Source organism: Adiantum capillus-veneris, chromosome 11, assembly GCF_014529385.1.
Source record: "Adiantum capillus-veneris isolate H3 chromosome 11, ASM1452938v2, whole genome shotgun sequence".
Taxonomy (NCBI): domain Eukaryota; kingdom Viridiplantae; phylum Streptophyta; class Polypodiopsida; order Polypodiales; family Pteridaceae; genus Adiantum; species Adiantum capillus-veneris.
In genome coordinates, this window is record NC_140941.1 from 87289620 (window position 1) to 87309138 (window position 19519).

Sequence of the window (19519 nt, forward strand, 5' to 3'; positions counted from 1 at the left end):
GCTGGTGCAATGGATCTCACAAAAGGAGATCGACGTAGACTCCATACCATTCGCCAAACTAAATGCTGCGGAGCTTGTGTGCATGTTTGAGAAACATTTTCCTACTACAATGCTAACCATTCAGGTGCATCTTCTTATTCACATAGTTGATGAGGTGGAAATAGCTGGCACAGTTCATTCCAGATGGATGTTCTTCTTAGAGCGTTTCATGAAAACGCTTAAGGGATATGTGCGTCAAAAGGCACGTCCGGAGGGTAGCATGGCAGAAGGTTGGTTGGTATCAGAGTCCCTAGTGTACATTGGAGAGTGGCTAGACGGATTTGATAAATCCCGGGACACGCTATGGCGAACCATAGATGATGAGCGCATATCTGGGATTGTCATGTGCAATCTCGGTGTTGAGAAGAAGATGACGGAAGATCTAGAGGCTAAAATCAACCGATTTTGCATGCTTCACAATCCAGTGATGCAAAAGTGGATTTCACAATATGAGGATGCAAAGCAAGAGTGACAAAGGGCACGAATCGAGTGGAGACGGGGAAGACGACCACCGATGCACTATCCAGCGGTTCTGGAGAGCCTACCAACCTTCATGAGCTTAAGATGGTTGCACAACCAATTGAAAAGCGCACAACAATGCGGTGACGAAGTGACTGAAGAAGAGTGGGAGTACTCTCGGGGTTGCGCGACCAAGGTAAGTTTGCAATGTACGACTAGCAAGTGACTTTATTTATAAACGTTTGAACGGCCACTCATAATCTTTGTTCGTTGTAGTATAAGTCATACACAGCAGCATGGTGTAAAGGTCGACATTTTAGGGTGGAACAAATCGACAAAAAGCGTTTTACTCAAGATTGTGGAATCATGGCAAAATTTGAACAGTCTAGTCGACGACGTTCCTCTGATGCAGATCCCGTGGTGGCGGAACTCACTTACTTCGGCACGCTGCAAGAGATTTTGAGGATCGATTACAGAGGATTTTTTGTCGACTTGTTCGACGTGCAATGGTTCAAGATAATCATGGAGGGTCGAAACGCTACTGTGCGTAGAGGAGAGTCTGGTTTTCTTGAGGTGGATTCTACTAAGAAATGGACTGACCTAAGAGACACTTTCGTACTACCCGAGCATTGTGAACAAGTAAGTATATAAATAGTTAACATCCCCCTTTTACAAGTTATGTGCTTGAAAGCTCTCATGTAAGTTATGTGGCTCTGGCAGGTAGTATTTCATCCTACAAAGTCTACATCAAACTGGTGGTACGTCATAGAGTTAGCCCCTCGTAGTGCAAGGACGTATGAAGGCTACCATGTGCCAATCACAACGACATCAATGGAGGAGATCAGAGAAGATGCTCAATCAGAAGCCGCTGCGGTGGTGCCAGACGAGCATCAAGATGCTACTACTCTATATGGGGTGCATGCAGAGGAGCTACAAAATGAAACAGAGGATATGTGTTTAAACGGAGAGCTCTATATAGATATAGGAAGTTATGCTGAGTTATGCGAGGATGAGAGAGAGATCTCTTAAAGCCACAAATATTGTATTTGAACAATTTTGCTCCGTGCTGTAAAAGCTCTAGCTCTCTAAGTAGCTTCCATGGTGTGTAACGCTCTTTTCTACTCGCGCTCACATCTTTTGATTGAAAATTCTGAGTTTTCGACTTGCCTCTTCTACCACTCGATTCATTGCGTCATTGTATTTATATGCGTCATTACGTCATTGTATTTAATGGTCTTTGCGTCATTGTCTACTCTATTCATTCAATATTAAGTTTAAATATTCGTGTGTTTAATGCAGGTATGGATGATGAGGAGTTTCTTTCTTCTTTGTCACCGCAGCAGAGACAGTGGTACGTGGAGCGTCATCGCTCTGGCGCATCATCGCGCGTTCCTACACCATCCGCATCTCCCTCTCTTTCGGAGCATTCGGCGCGCTCCGAAGCTTCGGCGTCGACGAGACGAGCGTCACACTCTTCTAGACACCGGCGCTCTAGTGGTGGCGGTGGCGGTTGTTGTGGGGATTCCGCCACCGATGCCTCCACACCGCCTCGTGTTCGACGAGGCTCTTTACCCTCCCCTTCTTTGCCCGCCCCCACACCAGCCACAGCATCGCCGTCTACGCCAGGTTTTGCACGGCTGACTGTTCCTAGAAGCTACACACCTCTACCTACTCCGCCAGGAGCCACCCCACTCGACACTCCTCGCTTCGGGGCCCAGACGCCGGTGGAGACACCTGACGTCCGTACCCCCATCGACACGCCGCTAGAGACCCCTGCCGGGACACCCAGGTTCACGCGTCACCGGCCAGAGGGATTGCCTTACTCCGTCGACATCAGCGGCGGCATCATCATGGATGATGACGGCAAGAAGGTGATCTCGCGCATGCGTGGTCTTTGCTCTCAGCTGTTTAGACACTATATACTAAACAAATGGAGTGAAGTACCAAGTGATTTAAAAAACAGAGTCATCAGCATACTTCATGATGAGTTTCCCGTTCCAACACGGGATCAGCGCTTCAATGAAGACCTGATGAAGATTCGAATGCGCGAATACTGCAAACACAAGCGTTCCGAAGTGCAAAAAGCAATCAAGAATGGGTGGAATAGGCCAGATTGGCTGGCCAAAGAAGATTGGAAGAATGCGAAGAAAGCAGCGCGCGAGAATCCCGACAAGTGGAAGCAACAAAAGGATGCAGCCAGAGCGCGAGTAGAGGCAGGGAGCTCGCACCACTTGGGGAGCGGTGGATGGGCATCATTTGAGGCCGATTTTGTAAGTCTTTTCACATTGCTCTTTATGCATGTTCGATAGTTTAGGGTTTATGAGTTTTTTAGTTCTAACATAATGAAATCTTTGTATGTTTTGACAGTGGTCGATGACAGGACGTGATCCCACACCGTACGAGCGCGAGTACGCAGGCAGGAAGGGCTTAAACGCCCTGATGGACATTCTCAGTTCTCGCGGCGGCATGGTTAGTATTAGGGTTTACTCTTTTTTATTTTTTGTATTGTTTTATAAATGTCGTTATATGTTTATACTTACTGAAAACTGTCTTATTGTCTTTTTTTGCAGAATCCGACAGATACGCCGCTTGGACGCGATGAGACGTCTGATTAGACGACGTCAGTTTAGCCGTAGCTAGATAGCATTAGTTTAGGGTTTCTCATAGCTTATGTATCATGAGACGGATTTTATACGTCTTTTTGAACCATGTATATTATTACATTTGTCACCGCAATTCCTTTTGCCAATCAATTCTTTATGCCTATGATGTTGTACAATTGTCATTATTACATTTGCCAATCAATTCAGTTTGTCTATGATGTGTACAATTGTCAATTTTGCAAACAATGCGTCTTGTGGGTGACTATTTTGGGTCTATTATTTACCTTTGCACTTTTTTTAAAAAGTGAATCAAGTACAATATGGTTGATGGGTGGCAGGGCATTCAATGTCCTGCCACCAAAAAAATATTCTCTCAGGCGTCGCTATAAGCGTCGCTATTTATGGCTCTGTAGCGTCGCTATATGCGTCGCTATACTCTTCTGTGAGAGCGTCGCTATAAGCGTCGCTATAGGCGTCGCTATGAGCGTCGCTATATAGCGACGCCTATAGCGACGCTCTCGTAGCGACGCTTATAGCGACGCCGGGGGTTATAAAAACCCAATGTATTTCCGTCGCTAAGAGCGTCACAAGAGCACATAACCTCTTGTAGTGTAACACAGTAATTCCCAAATCATATAAATAGGACCCATTACATTGTAATCGGGTTGGCGTAAGTTGTAGGCATGAATTGAGTCATTTGTCGGCTGTACCTCTGTTTAAGATTTTGATTCATAATCCTTAGTCCTAAGTTGTTCTTGAGCTACATCATCTTTATTGTAATCTGTCATCTGTAATCCTAAATACAGCAGTACAGTATACTCCAGTCATACATACTTTAAACTCATTCTCTCTCAGTCTGAATCTGAATTTGAACATCATTCTTAGTACTTCAGTCTAGTTCTCATTTCAGTAGATATATTCCAGCTTAGTTTCTATTTTCTTGTCCGGTCTACTGTTTGAACTAACACATCACCAGTAGCTGTAAACTTCTAACACTGGAATCATCTATCTAAACAGATTAGCTCCAATTCCATTTTGGCAATCACGGTGGCTAGAGTTGTTACTCGTTGACTAGAAAACTCATCTCCCAGTTGGAAGTTTCTCAGCTGCAGTAATGGCACCCAAAACCAGTCGTGGTCGGAAACCATCCTACCATGTTGACCCTATTCCTGAGGAGTCAGAAAGAGACTCTGACCCCAAGCATGAGCTGGTGACTGACACTGAGGCAGGAGGAGCACAGTCAGGCTGATGAGACGCGGGACTCACAGCATTCCAGTCAGTCCAGACGCAGACAGGCAGAAAGGGAAGCACGCAAGGCTAAAAGTTCTCGGTTCAGGCAGGGGGTCGACGAGGGTGCCAAAGGCAGTAAAGGCAGTTGCCATACTTCCAGTAGTAGACAGGCCAAGGAGGACACAGAGACGGAGACAGAAGCAGATATTAATTGGGATGTAGATACCGACAACCGTAAGAAAACTCCAAAGCGACGTCCAGACTCTAAGATAAGAAGTGGAAGGACCAACGGCGATCGGCATGATTACACATCCTCGTTGCAAATCTCTTTTCCAGTATTCAAAGGAGGCAAGAAGGATGATCCGTATGTTCACATCAAAGCTTTTGAGCAGTATGCAGAGCTGAAAAATATTGATGAGGATGACTGGGGTGAATACTTTCCGCAAATGCTGAAGGAGGCAACGAGAAAGTGGTACTACCATTACCCGGCTTGCCACCTTAGATCCTATAATAAACTACTTAATGCCTTCAAACTGGAATATTCCGACAATAGAGGTGATGAGGATATTCTTTGTGAACTAGATAAGATTAAGCAGAGGAAATTGTCAGTCCGAAGCTATGTTGAGAAAATCAAGGAGCTGACAAGGCAGCTGCAGGAACCACCATCAGTAAAGCGACTGCAAACATGGTTCTTGAATGGCTTTCGCAGCAAGAAGCTTAGGGAGCAGGAGGTGCCAGCACCGACAAAGAAATTCAATGATTTAGTGTAGCAAGCCCTGAAGCTGGAACAACAAGCTAAGAAGGAAAAAGGTCATAAGAAGACGAGGTCCAGTAGTAGGTTTTCTTCTACTGATAACTCTGATTCAAACGGAGTTTCCAGTAGTTCTGAGAGTAGCTCCAATGAGAAGACCAAGGATGAGCCTAAAAAGGGGTCTTGGGCTAGGAAGATTGAAGAGACGGCTTGGCAAATTGATGAGATTATCCAGACCAGACAACCAGTGAGAAGAATGGAGACTTGGTGTTCAAAATGTAAATCTAAGGACCGTGGTTCCAACAAATGCCCACATTGTACTTATTGTAAATCCTATGGCCATTTATGGAATAATTGTGGCACTAGGATTCATCATTTCAAAAAGAGCAAGACTTGCCAGTAGTGGAATATACCAATGCCGAACCACTAAGAGTGGAAAGCCAACGCTTCTCAGGAGGAGAACAGCGCCAGGTACCAGTGGTATTGGTCCAAGGCGCTGCAGATACCAAGGGGGTACTGGTCGGGGCCGGGGGCGTGGTAATTTCCAGAGCTGAAGTCTGAATTGCTATACTTGTGGAAAGTATGGGCATTTCACGGCTCAATGTCCAGACACACCTGAGACTGTGGCTACTAAGGTGAAGGTACCAGAGCCAGTTCCAATACGATCAGTTACACGAAGCAAAGGAGTAGTGATTGAGGAAATCCTAGAGATTCTAAAAAAACCAGTCACTATCGAAAGCAGCAAATGGGCTCAATAGAGAGAGGTATGGAAGGCCAAGGGTAAAGAAAATGTGGTTGATGAATGGCAGGAGCAAAAAGAACTAGCGGCAAAAATCACAGAGGATTTAGCCAAGAAGCTGCGAGAGCAGCCACCAAAAAGTTTGAAAGCACGAGTCATTCAAAAGATACCAACCCAATCTACTGAGATAGATGGCAAATCATCGAGTCGTGCAAGCTACTGGTGTGATCAAAAATATGCCGATACGAGTGGGCAAGGAGAAGTTCAAGACCAGTTTTCTAGTTCTCAATGTGCAAGGAGCATATGGAATGCTACTAGGGTGCCCATGGTTGCGAATGGCACAGGCTGTTCACGACTATGCTAATCAAACTCTAACTCTACAAGGGGCCAGTGGGGCAGAATCCAGATTCAGACAAACAATACTAGAAGCTAGAGAAAGGAGATGAGACCTAAAGAACTATGCCAGAAGTATAAGATCACGAAGATTGAAAGGATGTTAGCAGCTCTAAATATTTTTCCCTTAGCAGAAATTGATCTCAATGCAGTTCTACTGAACAAGGAGCAAGCTAACAAACGGAAGAAGCAGTTTCCAAACCAGTTTACTGAACTCAATTCAGAAGAACGATCAGTTCAGTTAACTGGAAGTCCGGAAGGATCAATTGAAACCAGTATGCCAGATGAGCCAGCACATTCTAGGGAGGACGCGGCAAATCAAAACAGTGAATTGGAACTCAAAGGGTCGTCTTGGGATTACGTTAAAGAATCAACCAAGAGAAAAGGCAGCGGACCTAACTGGTTACTCCCAGATGACCAAGAGATCGAGGAATGGAATCTAGGCTCTAACGACAACTCTAGAATGATCAAAGTTAACAAACATCTCAACCCAACAATGAAGGAGAAAGCACGCAAAATGTTCCAGCATTACAAAGTGTTTTTGCCTACAAAGATGTTTTTGCCTGGGAACACACTGATCTCAAAGGGGTGGATCCAAAGGTCTGTCAGCATAGGATACCACTGAAGCCAGATGCTAGGCCAGTAAGACTGCAGCGGTATCGAATGAATCCCAATTATGCTAAGAAGGTCAAGGAAGAGATTGACAACCTTCTCAAAGCTGGGTTCATCACTGAAGTAGCCAGTAGCGATTGGTTGTTTCCTATTGTAGTTGTTCCCAAAAAGAATGGAAAGTTGAGAGTATGTGTGGATTATAGGAAACTTAATGCTCAAACCATCAAGGATCCATTTCCATTGCCTTACACAGATATGTTGCTTGATGAGATTACAGGGTATGAGATGTACAGTTTTATGGATGGATATAGTGGCTACAACCAATTACAAATTGCTCCTGAGGATCGGGGGAAGACCACTTTCATTACATGTAACAGACTTGGACACTCCAAGTCAAGAATCAATCGCGACAGCACCAAATAACCACTTCAAAACAATTCATAAATCACAATAGATTTGCACTGGCCCGGCGGAGTTCCGTGCCTAGAGATATTGGCCCCAAAAACTGCGCCCCTTTCGGTATTTCTTTATGTATTAAATCAATGTCAAAGTACAAAGAGCAGTTAGGGTTTCACTCACTGATTCTACATCCAGATGCTCGGAGAAGTGAGGCCCTCACCACCAATTTAAAGGTTACAAGGAATGCCCAAAAGCAGAGCCCCAAAAGCTTGAAAGCAAAAGCAAATTCTCTCTCTCTCTCTCTCTCAATGAGAATTAAAATAAAGCAATTCAACTCTCTTTCTCTCATCCAAAATCCTTGCGTAGCAAAAAGCTAGGATTTGCGTCGCTCATTTTTTTTATTTTTTTTTAAATTTCCACCTCCGCGATTTTCAGAAATTAGGGTTTCTTGCAAAAATTAGGGTTTGCAAGAATTTTAGGGTTTTTAGCAAAAATTAGGGTTTTTGTTGTCCGTAGCCACGTTGTGACGTGTTTTGGCGAAATGGTGCGGACCACCCCAAAGTCTTTGCGAGATGTTTTTTGGTTCTCTTAGACCTCTTGTATGTTAATAAAGCATGCTTGTACAAAGTGTACAAAGGTGGTGTGTGCCAGTTGTCTCTACGCATGCGTGCCAGTTGTGCGGGGTACATAGTTTTGTTGTTTTTGTACATAGAAGTGTCGAGACTTCAAAGTGTGATTAAGTGCTTTAAAAATATGAAGAAAAACTGAACTTTTATCAGCTTGGGGTCGTGAGTGAGTGGGAGTTTTCAGCTGTGAAGAAGAAAGCCTCTCTTGCTGCAGTCTGCGGTGGTGCGTGGGGGTTGTGTAGTGGAGGTGCCCATGTGTGTGTGCGAGGGCCTGGAGCCTTGATTGGAGAGTGTGTCTGTCATCAAGAAGGACATGAACATGGATGGTGACCTCTGCACTTTCACCCCTCTTCTCTCTTTTTGGTGATGGAAGCTGCGTGAAGCGAAGCTCTCTTGTACGCGTGTGCCTGCTACTCAGGTTTGGCAGTGAAAGCCCCTTCTTATTGTTGTGAATGGAAGTTTGTTTCCCCATGTTTTCCATGGTTTTTTCTGAGTTTTTTGGATGAGCATCATGATTTTTTGTATAACTCATGATTGGCATGGTTTTTGATGGGTTTGGGTGCATGGTTGGGAGCGATTTTGGAGCCCCTTCCTACATATGCAAGGGCTGCTGAGATGGTGTGAGGGTATGGTGTTTATGAACAAAAGTGCAGAGATTTTCCTTGGTTTTCATTGGTTTTTTTTTCCAAAATTTAGTGCCTTTTTTACTTCCTTGACTGCAATTGATCATAGCTAGGGCTAAGACAGTATAGAGGGAAGCTAGTCGAGTGTAGGTGGGGTTTTGTGCATGCAAGGGTGAGTGTGTTTGTGACTGGAGATTGGATCCTATCATCTTGTGAGAGCTACTTTACTTTTCCTCGTATGTCTTGTGAGTATGGAGGTGTTATAGAGGCCACCCCCCAATCCTTCACATGTTTTGGTGCCCCCTTTCTGAGGATCTATTGTGGCTCTCCGGTTGAGACTTTCCCTGGAGTCAAGCTCAACCTTCTATTTGTAAGTTGTTTTCATGAGTTCTCCAAGTTTTACAGGTGAAGATGATAGAGACCTGAGAAGGTTCTTGAGACAGGTACAATTGCAATGTTTACTGACAGGGAATGATTGTGAAGTAGAATGGTTGCGTATGTTTCCTCTCTTGCTTGAGGGTGATGCTTATGTGTGGTATAAGAACTTGAATGATGAAAATAAGAGTTGTTGGTCACTCTTGGAAGCATTATTTCTTCAAAGATATGTAGTGATGCCAACTCCAAATGAAGCTTGGTCAAGGGTGAAGAGCTTATCTATGCGCGAAGATGAGTTTGTTTCTTGCTTTTGGAAGAGGTTCAATGATGTATGGATGCAATGGGAAAAGTGTGTGAAGTATGCTACTGTGATGTCTGTGAAAGAGTTACATGGTACACACATGCAATTTGAGAGGTTGAAAATGTTGATAAGCAAGTTGAAACCTACCTTGCGTTCACATGTGGAATTGAAGAATCCAAAAAGCATGAAAGAAGCACTACAGGTTGCCTACAACAAAGAGAGGAAGATAAGGCTTATGGTAGGTTTGGATGCACCTAAGATAGAGGATATGCATTTGATTGATTTATTGTATAAAGTTGTTGAAAATGGTCATGAACTTGAGAAGCCACTTTCTATTAATGAGGAGGAAACAAAGCATGCAAATGTAGCATCATGTGATCACGTGGAAGAAAATGACATACATGTGGTGAATGCTTATGATGTAGACATATACAATTCTATGGATTCTTCTCTTGATGTTGGAGATGTTGATTCTTGTGCTTTGAAAAATGGTTTGAATCCCATGGTTAAGAGTGATGTTGATGTGGATGGAGCTTATGTGTCTACAAATGGCTTATTTGATGAAAATGATTTGGTATGCGAAGAGTTGGGAGCATCTATAATGGATGATGTATGTGATGAGGGTTGTATAGACTCTCCTCTTGAGTATGAGGATGCTGATGTGGTTGAGTTTCATGGTCTACAAGAATCTCATGCTACTCTTGTGGTTGATGATGAAGACTATGCCTCTACTCCTAGGTTGTTTGATGAGTTGCCTATGGCTGCCAATGATGATGTAAATGCTTTTGGTGATTTGGATTATCACTTGGATATTAATGAGGTCAATATGGATTCATTTAGTTTCACCAAAGAACCCATTGGTGAGGATGAGGTGAGTGATATCCAAGACTTTGTTTCCACTTGTGGCATGTTTGATGATATGCATATGGTTGCCGATCATGTGGACTGTTGTGTTGCACAAGGTTCTATAGAGTCCCATGTTGAGCTTAAACGTAATGACTTGGATGATTTAATTGTTGATTTTTAGCCTAAATTTTTGCATGATGACGTGGTCCTTGATGATGGCATATCTGTTAGTGGCTTGCTTGGTGAGCTACTTGTTGTTGGAAGCTCTAATATCAACCACGAGAGAATATTAGAGGAAGTTTTAAGGCTAATGAAAGAGGGTCTTTGCTTTGGAAATCTTGATGATATGGATGGTCATATGCTTTGTGCTAGTGCCTTTGATATGCTTGCCAAGCTGGATGATGGCATGCCTTATGGTCTTAATTGTGATGGGCAAGAGAAAGTGTTATTTTGTGGTTTGGCATGCAAGGATAGTTTGAATGTCTTGACTAGACAAATTATGCTTCAGAATGTAGATGCTTTGATGGATATATTTGAAATCAGTGATTTGTATGAGTTGAAGCATGAAATTTTTGGCTTGGATTCAATGCAAAATTATGTGTATGATAGAGGGAAAAGACAAATGTCTCGTGTCAATAGCATATGGGATTTTGCTTCGGTGGGAGAAGCGCCTACTATGTTATACATATGGTTATTGGATGCAACATGGAGGTGGATGGTAAGAGAATCTATGTTATTTTTAGCTCTCATCTTATATTTTGGTTCTTTTGTGGCATGAAAAATAGGAGAATGTTTACAATGATGCAAAAGTATGCACATGAAACACTTGAAAGTGTTCCATGCTTGTTGGGGGGGCAATATGTGACGTGTTTTGGCGAAATGGTGCGGACCACCCCAAAGTCTTTGCGAGATGTTTTTTGGTTCTCTTAGACCTCTTGTATGTTAATAAAGCATGCTTGTACAAAGTGTACAAAGGTGGTGTGTGCCAGTTGTCTCTACGCATGCGTGCCAGTTGTGCGGGGTACATAGTTTTGTTGTTTTTGTACATAGAAGTGTCGAGACTTCAAAGTGTGAGTAAGTGCTTTAAAAATATGAAGAAAAAATGAACTTTTATCAGCTTGGGGTCGTGAGTGAGTGGGAGTTTTCAGCTGTGAAGAAGAAAGCCTCTCTCGCTGCAGTCTGCGGTGGTGCGTGGGGGTTGTGTAGTGGAGGTGCCCATGTGTGTGTGCGAGGGCCTGGAGCCTTGATTGGAGAGTGTGTCTGTCATCAAGAAGGCCATGAACATGGGTGGTGACCTCTGAACTTTCACCCCTCTTCTCTCTTTTTGGTAATGGAAGCTGCGTGAAGTGAAGCTCTCTTGTACGCGTGTGCCTGCTACTCAGGTTTGGCAGTGAAAGCCCCTTCTTATTGTTGTGAATGGGAGGTTGTTTCCCCATGTTTTCCATGGTTTTTTCTGAGTTTTTTTGTTGAGCATCATGATTTTTTGTATAACTCATGATTGGCATGGTTTTTGATGGGTTTGTGTGCATGGTTGGGAGCGATTTTAGAGCCCCTTCCTACATATGCAAGGGTTGCTGAGATGGTGTGAGGGTATGGTGTTTTTGAACAAAAGTGCAGAGATTTTCCTTGGTTTTCATTGGTTTTTTTTTCCAAAATCTAGTGCCTTTTTACTTCCTTGACTGCAATTGATCATAGCTAGGGCTATGACAGTATAGAGGGAAGCTAGTCGAGTGTAGGCGGGGTTTTGTGCATGCAAGGGTGAGTGTGTTTGTGACTAGAGATTGGATCCTATCATCTTGTGAGAGCTACTTTACTTTTCCTCATATATCTTGTAAGTATGGAGGTGTTATAGAGGCCACCCCCCAATCCTTCACAACGTCATCACTTTGTGACAGATCCCCCTCTTGAAAGCATTGTAATCGACCGTGATTACGCCTGCAAAACCGACAAAAGCCATAAACCGTCTTAGTAGACATTGACTGTTAGTACCTACGTACTAGGAACACACATCTAGCACATGTACAAAATCGAGAGTCTACCTACAGAGATCCAAGATCACTGCTTGGAACAGAAGTCAGCTTCTATTCAGAAGTTGATGAGTCATGCGAAGCGGGGCTTTGCCATTCACTCTCGCAGTCTGACCTACCCCATAGATGAGGCCATGACATAACGAGCTGACCAGACTTCTGGGAATGAAAGTAGAAAGAAAAAGAGCAGCCCAGAGAAAAAGGATGCACGACCCAAGCTTACTCCTGAGGAGAGAGCTCGCTTCATCAGAGAGGGGAAGTGCTTTGGATGCGGGGAATAGGGACATATCTCCACGAAGTGCCCTAAAAAGGCATAGAAAGAACAGAATGATAAAGACGACGATAGGCCTGCGAGTTCAAGAACAGCCGAGGAACGTGGCAGAAAAGGCAGATAGAAAAGCAGAATTGGTACCACATGGCGTGGAATCTGCACCAAATCTAATGAATGAAAGTACAAACTTTGTCGCTTTTGGGGCAAAGTGAAGGATCAGGAAGCTCTTTTGAAGGAGCCAAGCCCAACTTCTTTTCACTTGGAATTCGCGGCTCGATTTGGAATGACGGCCGACAGACTGATGCCACAGGTGGAGGTAGTTCGATTGGCACCCGGATGGGATGTTGCCATTACACCGAGCACTGGCAAACTTCGTTTGCAATGACAAGGGTGTTCAGGGCACGCGAGTGACGTTCTACTCAGGATCCCTTGGTACCACAAGAACTACACCGTGGTTGACTACCAGGCCGAGAAAGCGAATTTGATAAATGAAGGGATTAGAGAATTGTACTTGATGAACTTCAGTTTCTTTACTCATTCTTTTGAGAGAGAATTGAACGATGGATAAAGGTTGAATATGTTTTGACCTGATCAAAAGAATGCCAAGCTTTTCAAAGGGCCTGAAGATCAGACCATTGACCTGATATCTGGAAGCACGCCACCGAACCGGCCACCTTACCGTGTGAGCCAAGTACAGAATGAAAAGATTATGAACCCAGTGAAAGACCTCTTGGAAAAGGCTCTTGTCCAGCATAGTACTTCACCGTATTGCTCTCCACTATTGTTGGATTTGAAGAAAGACAGATCTTGGAGAATGTGCATCGATTATAGTGCTCTCAACAAAATCACCATCAAGAACAGATTTCTGATTCCTAGGATCGATGATATACTCAACAGGTTACAGGGATCCTCGTGCTCTAGCAGGATTGACTTGAAGAGTGGATATCATTAGATCTGAATCGCGCCGGGAGACATCTACAAGAGAGCTTTTCGGACGACTTTTGGGTTATTTGAGTTTTTTGGTGATGCCTTTTGGCTTAACCAATGCTCCTGCGACATTTAAACCGAATGATGGACATGATTTTTCAAGAGTACAGGCTATTTGTACCATTGTTTTCTCCAAGAATGAAGCAGAACACAGAGATCATATGCTTCAGAGATAGAGACTTTTTTTGGGACACTTTGTCTCAGCAGAGCAGGAGTACAAGTGGATTCGGCCAAGATAGTGATTGGCCCGATTTGAAGACTGTGTTCGTACTACAGGTAGTTCATACGAAAGTTTGCAGAGATTGCTTCCCCTTTGCATATCTTGATACAGAAAGGAGTCCCTTTTCTCGTGGGGATCCACAGAGGTGACTTCCTTTCAGACATTGAAAGAGAATTGACTACAGGACCAAATTTGACTTTGCCGAACTTGCAAAAGTCATTTGAAGTATTTTGTGATGCTTGTGGTCGTAGTCTAGGTGCGGTCTTGATGCAAGAAGGCCATGTCATTGCTTACGAGAGCGGATTGTTCTCTAGGCCGGAGATGACAACACAGATTTATGAAAGAGCTTTTGGTGATTTTCCATGCTCTTACTCAAGGGCGGCATTGCCTACTCAGAGTGGATTTTACTGTCTTTACAGACCATCAGAGTTTGCGCTACTTCTTGTCATAGAAGCAGCTTTTGGATAAGCAGATGCGATGGGCGAACATCTTATCACATTTTCACTTCCAGATTGTCCATGTGCAGGGACAGAAGAATGTGGTGGTAGATGCTTTGTCTCGGAAGCCGTTGGTTCTGGCTATTTCCGCGATACATCATAGGAGCTTCAAGGATATGGTCGATCAATATGCCACAGATACAGATTTTTTAGATATTTTCACACGAATACCGGATGGGGAGACAGTAGCTGGATACTCCCTTCGGGAAGGCTACTTGATGAGAAAGACTATGTTGTGCGTTACACAGCCGTTGAGGGAAAAGGTTATAACTGAATGCCACTGTCCACCTTTTACGGGTCACCGCCGCATTGCTACAACCATGAAGGAGGTAGAGAGATACTTCTTTTGGCCGAGACTCAAAAAGGATGTGGAAGAGTTGTGCGCAGTATGCCAGAAGGTCAAGTTTGACAGGCATAAGGCACATGGATTGTTACAGCCTTTACCCATATCCACCCGCCCCTGGGAAAGTATTGCAATGGATTTCATTTTTGACCTCCCGAGAACACAGAATGATCACGATGATTTTTTTATTACATGGCACGTCTGAGACGATTGTCTCCGATAGAGACCCCAGATTTATGAGTTTGTTTTGGAAGGCAATTTGGGAGAACATTGGCACGCGGTTGCAGTTCTCGTCATCGTTCCACTTGCAGACTGACAAGCAATCTGAGATTGCCGATTCAGTGGTTTTAGATTTATTGAAGTCTTGTATCTCGGATCAGAAGAATCAATGGGAAAAGAACTTACCTTTGGTGGAATTTGCCTACAATAACACGATACACTCTTCGACGGGGAAGACGCCATTTGAGATTGTTGAAAGTGTTGAGAAGGTTCCATCCTTCCTGAGCATGAAAGATTAGATATTTGAAGCGGATGAATATTCGCGAGCTTTGGATACGGCTTTGCCAAGGTTCGCGAGACTTTGCAGGAGTCTCAAGAACGACAGAAAAAGGCAGCAGATCGCCATCGTCGCGACTTGAAATTGAAGGAGGATGAGACGTTTTGAGAAGGCACGCCTAAGAAAGAAAAAGGGAAAGGAGAGGCTTTTTCCAAAGCTTAGTATGCGATACTACGGACCTTTCCAGATTATTGAAAAGATAAATGATGTCTCCTTCCGATTGAAACTGCCAGATACTTGGAGGATTCACAATGCATTCCATGTGAGTCTCTTGAAACCTTTTAAAGGTGATGTGCCTGATGATGGGGAGCCTGATGAGCAGCCCGAAGTGGAAGAAAACGAGGAGATCCTTGTTCCTGAACATATTTTGGCACATAGGGATACGAAAATAGGTAAATTCCAAAGGCGGTTCTTGGTTAAGTTCAAGAACTTTCCTACATTTGATGCAAAGTGGATGGAGGAGGAGGACCTAGCAGATACTCCTCGGATTGTGAAACTTTACCTTGATGCTTTGGTTTAGCATAGTCTACTCCAAACGGAACCTAGATATTCAGCTTGGTCGAAGATCTGGTGCAGTGGGATGCACAAGAGGGGAGTTACTCCGCTCCTTTGTCACCAGATGCCTTGATTTTGATACTAAAGTCACTAATGTCTCTTTGAGCTTCAGGGATACTGAGAGCTGATAGTATTCTGCTGGATGACTTTATGAAATGGAATTCCTGATAATGATACTGATTTGTTCTTGACTTCTTTTGAGCGCAGGAACTGATAGACAGAATGACTGCAGCATTTTGGTCTGATTGTTCTCGAATAGACATGGTTGCAATAGGGGTTAGTCAATCGGACATGGTTGCAATCGGACAACAGGAGATTGTTCAGCAAAGAAGGAAACACTAGCGTGACCAAAGGATTAAGGTTCGGGAGTTTCAGAAAGGGGATCTGGTACTCTTATATCAATCCAAATTGGGTCCAAAGAAGCCGATTTTAAAGATAGCCTGGACATGACCATTTGAAGTGGGCTGGGTTTTCTCCAATGGCACGGTAAGACTGAAAGGCCTATCTGGATTACTGTTGTCAGGGGTGTATAATGGAGCTAAAATCAAGCTCTACTATTTAGAAGTTAGAGAGCCTTGCCAGGAACAGGGTATCGAGGATCTGGGCGTTGAAGACCAAGAAATTCCAGAATCAGCTATCTTGGGGCTTTTTCATGTGCAGCCAGTTCCAGAACCAGTTTCAGACCAGTACCAGCGTGACCAAGCCAGACTTATACCAGGACCAGAACAGTGGGGACAACGTTATCAGTTTTCAGGGGACCAACGGTCAGATAGAATATCAGTGGTAATCATTTCAATGACGGGTGAAAGTCTTGTCCAATGCATGTCTGCCACGTCAGTTGCGGTGCACAGAAGTCTAGGAACGGTAAGTGGTAGAGCTTTTATGGCGCGAACGTGTATAACAGTAAAGCGAGTAGGCGTTTTTCCTCACAAATCCCCTGCGCGACAATTATCTCTTGCTATCCACTCGCCATCGTCAAGCTCTGAAGTATCTTCATTGCAGCCGCAAACCTCATCTTCTGAGGAGACCATGTATTGTCGTCTGACTTTGCCAGCCACACCTGGGTACGGTTTCGAAGAATCAAGTAAGTCATCTTCTTCTTCACCTGCTTCATCATCTTCACGATACATGGGTAGGAAGAAACTTTCAGAAAAAATGCAGGACACTATCGATGAAACCCAAGCTCTTATTACTGCTACAAAGGCAACTCTTCCACTCATCCTGTACAGCAAAATTCAGTGTTATGTGTTTACTAAGCAAGCTATGGCTCTACTCCAACTGTGGGACTTGTGTGTGGTTCTGCAAGCCACAAGGATTGAGTTTGACACAGCCATCATAAGGCAAGTCTTGGACTCTTTCAATGCTGAAGATTGCAGTGCTGTGATTTATGGCCAGAAGGTGTCTGTCACACCAGAAAGCATTGCTTTCGCATTCCGTATGCCAAATGGGCCCAAGCCGTCTGTGGCAACTTCAAAGCAAATTGGTGCAGCTTTGAAGGAGGATGATGCTGCTAAGAGGAAAAGGAAAGCCAGTGCGCAAGGGATTCCAGTTTTGCAGGACTAGAAGCTCCCGCTGCTTATCGGTTTGTGGCTGAGGCTGTGAGTCTGAAGAATAACCGACATATGTGTCAGAGAAACTTTTTGCCATGCTTTTAGCAAAAAGACTGGATTCCAAAGTCTCTATCAACCTTTGCTAGATATTGTCGCACAATGTGCTTCAGCAAACTGCCAAGCTGAAATCTCAAAGTGTATTCAAGGCTTGGTATATTTGGCAGTTTCTGTACTCGGCAACTGCTCCAGACACCCATGATCAGGTGAGAATGGCTTGGAGTCAGAAGCCGTTTTCACTATCAAAAAATATCAACTTGTCATCGGATGACGAAGAGCCAGAAAGCCAGACAACTCCTACTGGATTGAAAAGGAACGCTAAACAAGATGAACCTGGCAGTTCAAAGAAGCCAAGGACGACACTGACTAAGAGCAGTGCTCTCCTGAAGCAGTTGGAAAGTCAAGTCAAAACAGTGTGTGCTAAAAGGACTCCAGTTAGCCAGACTGAACAACAGACTGACCAAACCACTGGTGGAATCAACCAGTCAGGAGGGCAGATTTCAGTAACCACCGGTACTGGCCAAGATCAGACAGAAAAGGCTAGTCCTGAGCAATCAGCAGACCAGGTTGATAAGGGCAAAGGCCCAGCTTCTCCAAATCCATTGGGCCGAGTCTCCATCCCATACAGTGAAGAAGCCCTACACTTGACCAAGAAAGACAGGTTACAGCAGCTGCAAACTCATCCACTCAAGGGACGTCTCCTATTGCAGAAATGTGATTATCCTGCAATACCTTATATGACTCCTGTCACAGTTTATGAGCCAACTGATTCTGACCCAGCAACAGTTAATGATGATTGTTCAGTACTCATTCAGTCATCATGGAATACTATTGTCAATTGTATGGGACAAATGATGGATGATGCAGGGTCAGAAGATGAAATAGTAAAGGTAAAAGTTGAATTGAGGAAGGCTGAGGAGCAGATTGAAAAGCTGGAGCAAGGGAGAGCAGCCCAGAACTTGCGTCACTCTCTCCTTGAATCTCACTCAGATAGGACCATTCAGCAGTTACAAAGCAAGCTAGCCAAGGTAGAGTTTGAGATGCACACCATGCGGGAAGAAAAGGCTGAAGCACAACGAGCTGCTGATAGGTTCAAAACCCTGTTAAGAATGAAGCGAGTTGAGTTCAACTCTTTAATGATCCGCCACAATGCTCTGAAGACCATCCTAACAGAAAGATATATCTATAATAATCTGGCCGAGATCTTGAATCCAGCAGGCAATGTTGTTTTCGATATGGATAACTTGAAGTCTCTTATGGAGACAATGCAGAGTGATTTGCATAATAAAGTTACTGAATATAACAGTGCTCTGACAAATCAAGTTATCCTTGATTACATTGAATAGAAGACTACCATTGAAGAAGATGAGGATAAGGAAGAAGAAGCAGAGAAGAAGGAGGATGAACCAGACGAAGGGCATAATGATGATAATGTTGATGCCTCTCCTCCATCTCCACCTCTAGGACCTGGTATTGGTGGTACAGGTCCCACTGGAGGAAATCAGTTACAAGCAGACCAGCCACATCAGCATGAAGGACAGCAGTCGAGCAATCAGCAACTAGAAGAGCAACAACCCAGCAACACTGGAAATCCACCGGCACACCAGTCACAACACAACAGGGATGTTAAAGGGAAAGGCAAAGCTGTGAGACTGAAGGACCAGCAGGTGATGAGAAACATTCATTACAGCTCATCACGCTAAACAAGAGATTGAGACATCAGCAGGCTCCTATAACCGCGTTATCTGGAGGATGATGATCTTATTTCTGATCTGGAACGCTTTCAGCAACTGTATGTCGGAGCCAGGAAAATGGTTGAGCATTGGAAATCAGCTGCTTTTCATGATCACGAGGCCTGCCAATTACCTCCGCATCCCAGCACAATACAGTTGTTGGAAAGGGTGCCTAAATGGATACTAAGTGATGAAGACAGAGTAACCAATCCACATTGCTAGGGGAGTTCTGGATCAAAGGGTGTGGACCATTCTTGAAGACTAGACAGCCACCAGCAAGGGACCTCAAAGTAGAATGTCAGTGGGAGAACAGGCAACTGCTCTCCGGCAACTATTTCAGCTAGTTAGAGTAACTAGAAAAATGATGCAACAAGAGAACCAAGCTGTTCTTAACTTCTTAGAATTTGTGCCTGATTCCCCAGTTCTCTTGTATGGTTTACCAGCAAGAGAGGCAGAGTCGCCAAGATTTTTTCCAGCACTATACCCTCAACATCTAGAACCAGTCGATCGGCTCACATATTTCAAGATTACTGATGAACTTCAGGATTGGTATGAGCGATCGACTGTGGAATGAAAAACTTGGCAAACGCTGTTCAACGACGCTTTCTAACTGAATGATCTCCAGGAGCTAAAAGAGGAGGTGTAGAGGATCAAACTGTGTATGGGCCAGTGGAAAATTTAGATCATAGGCCTCACTAAGATCACCAACCAACTGCTGCAACTCACT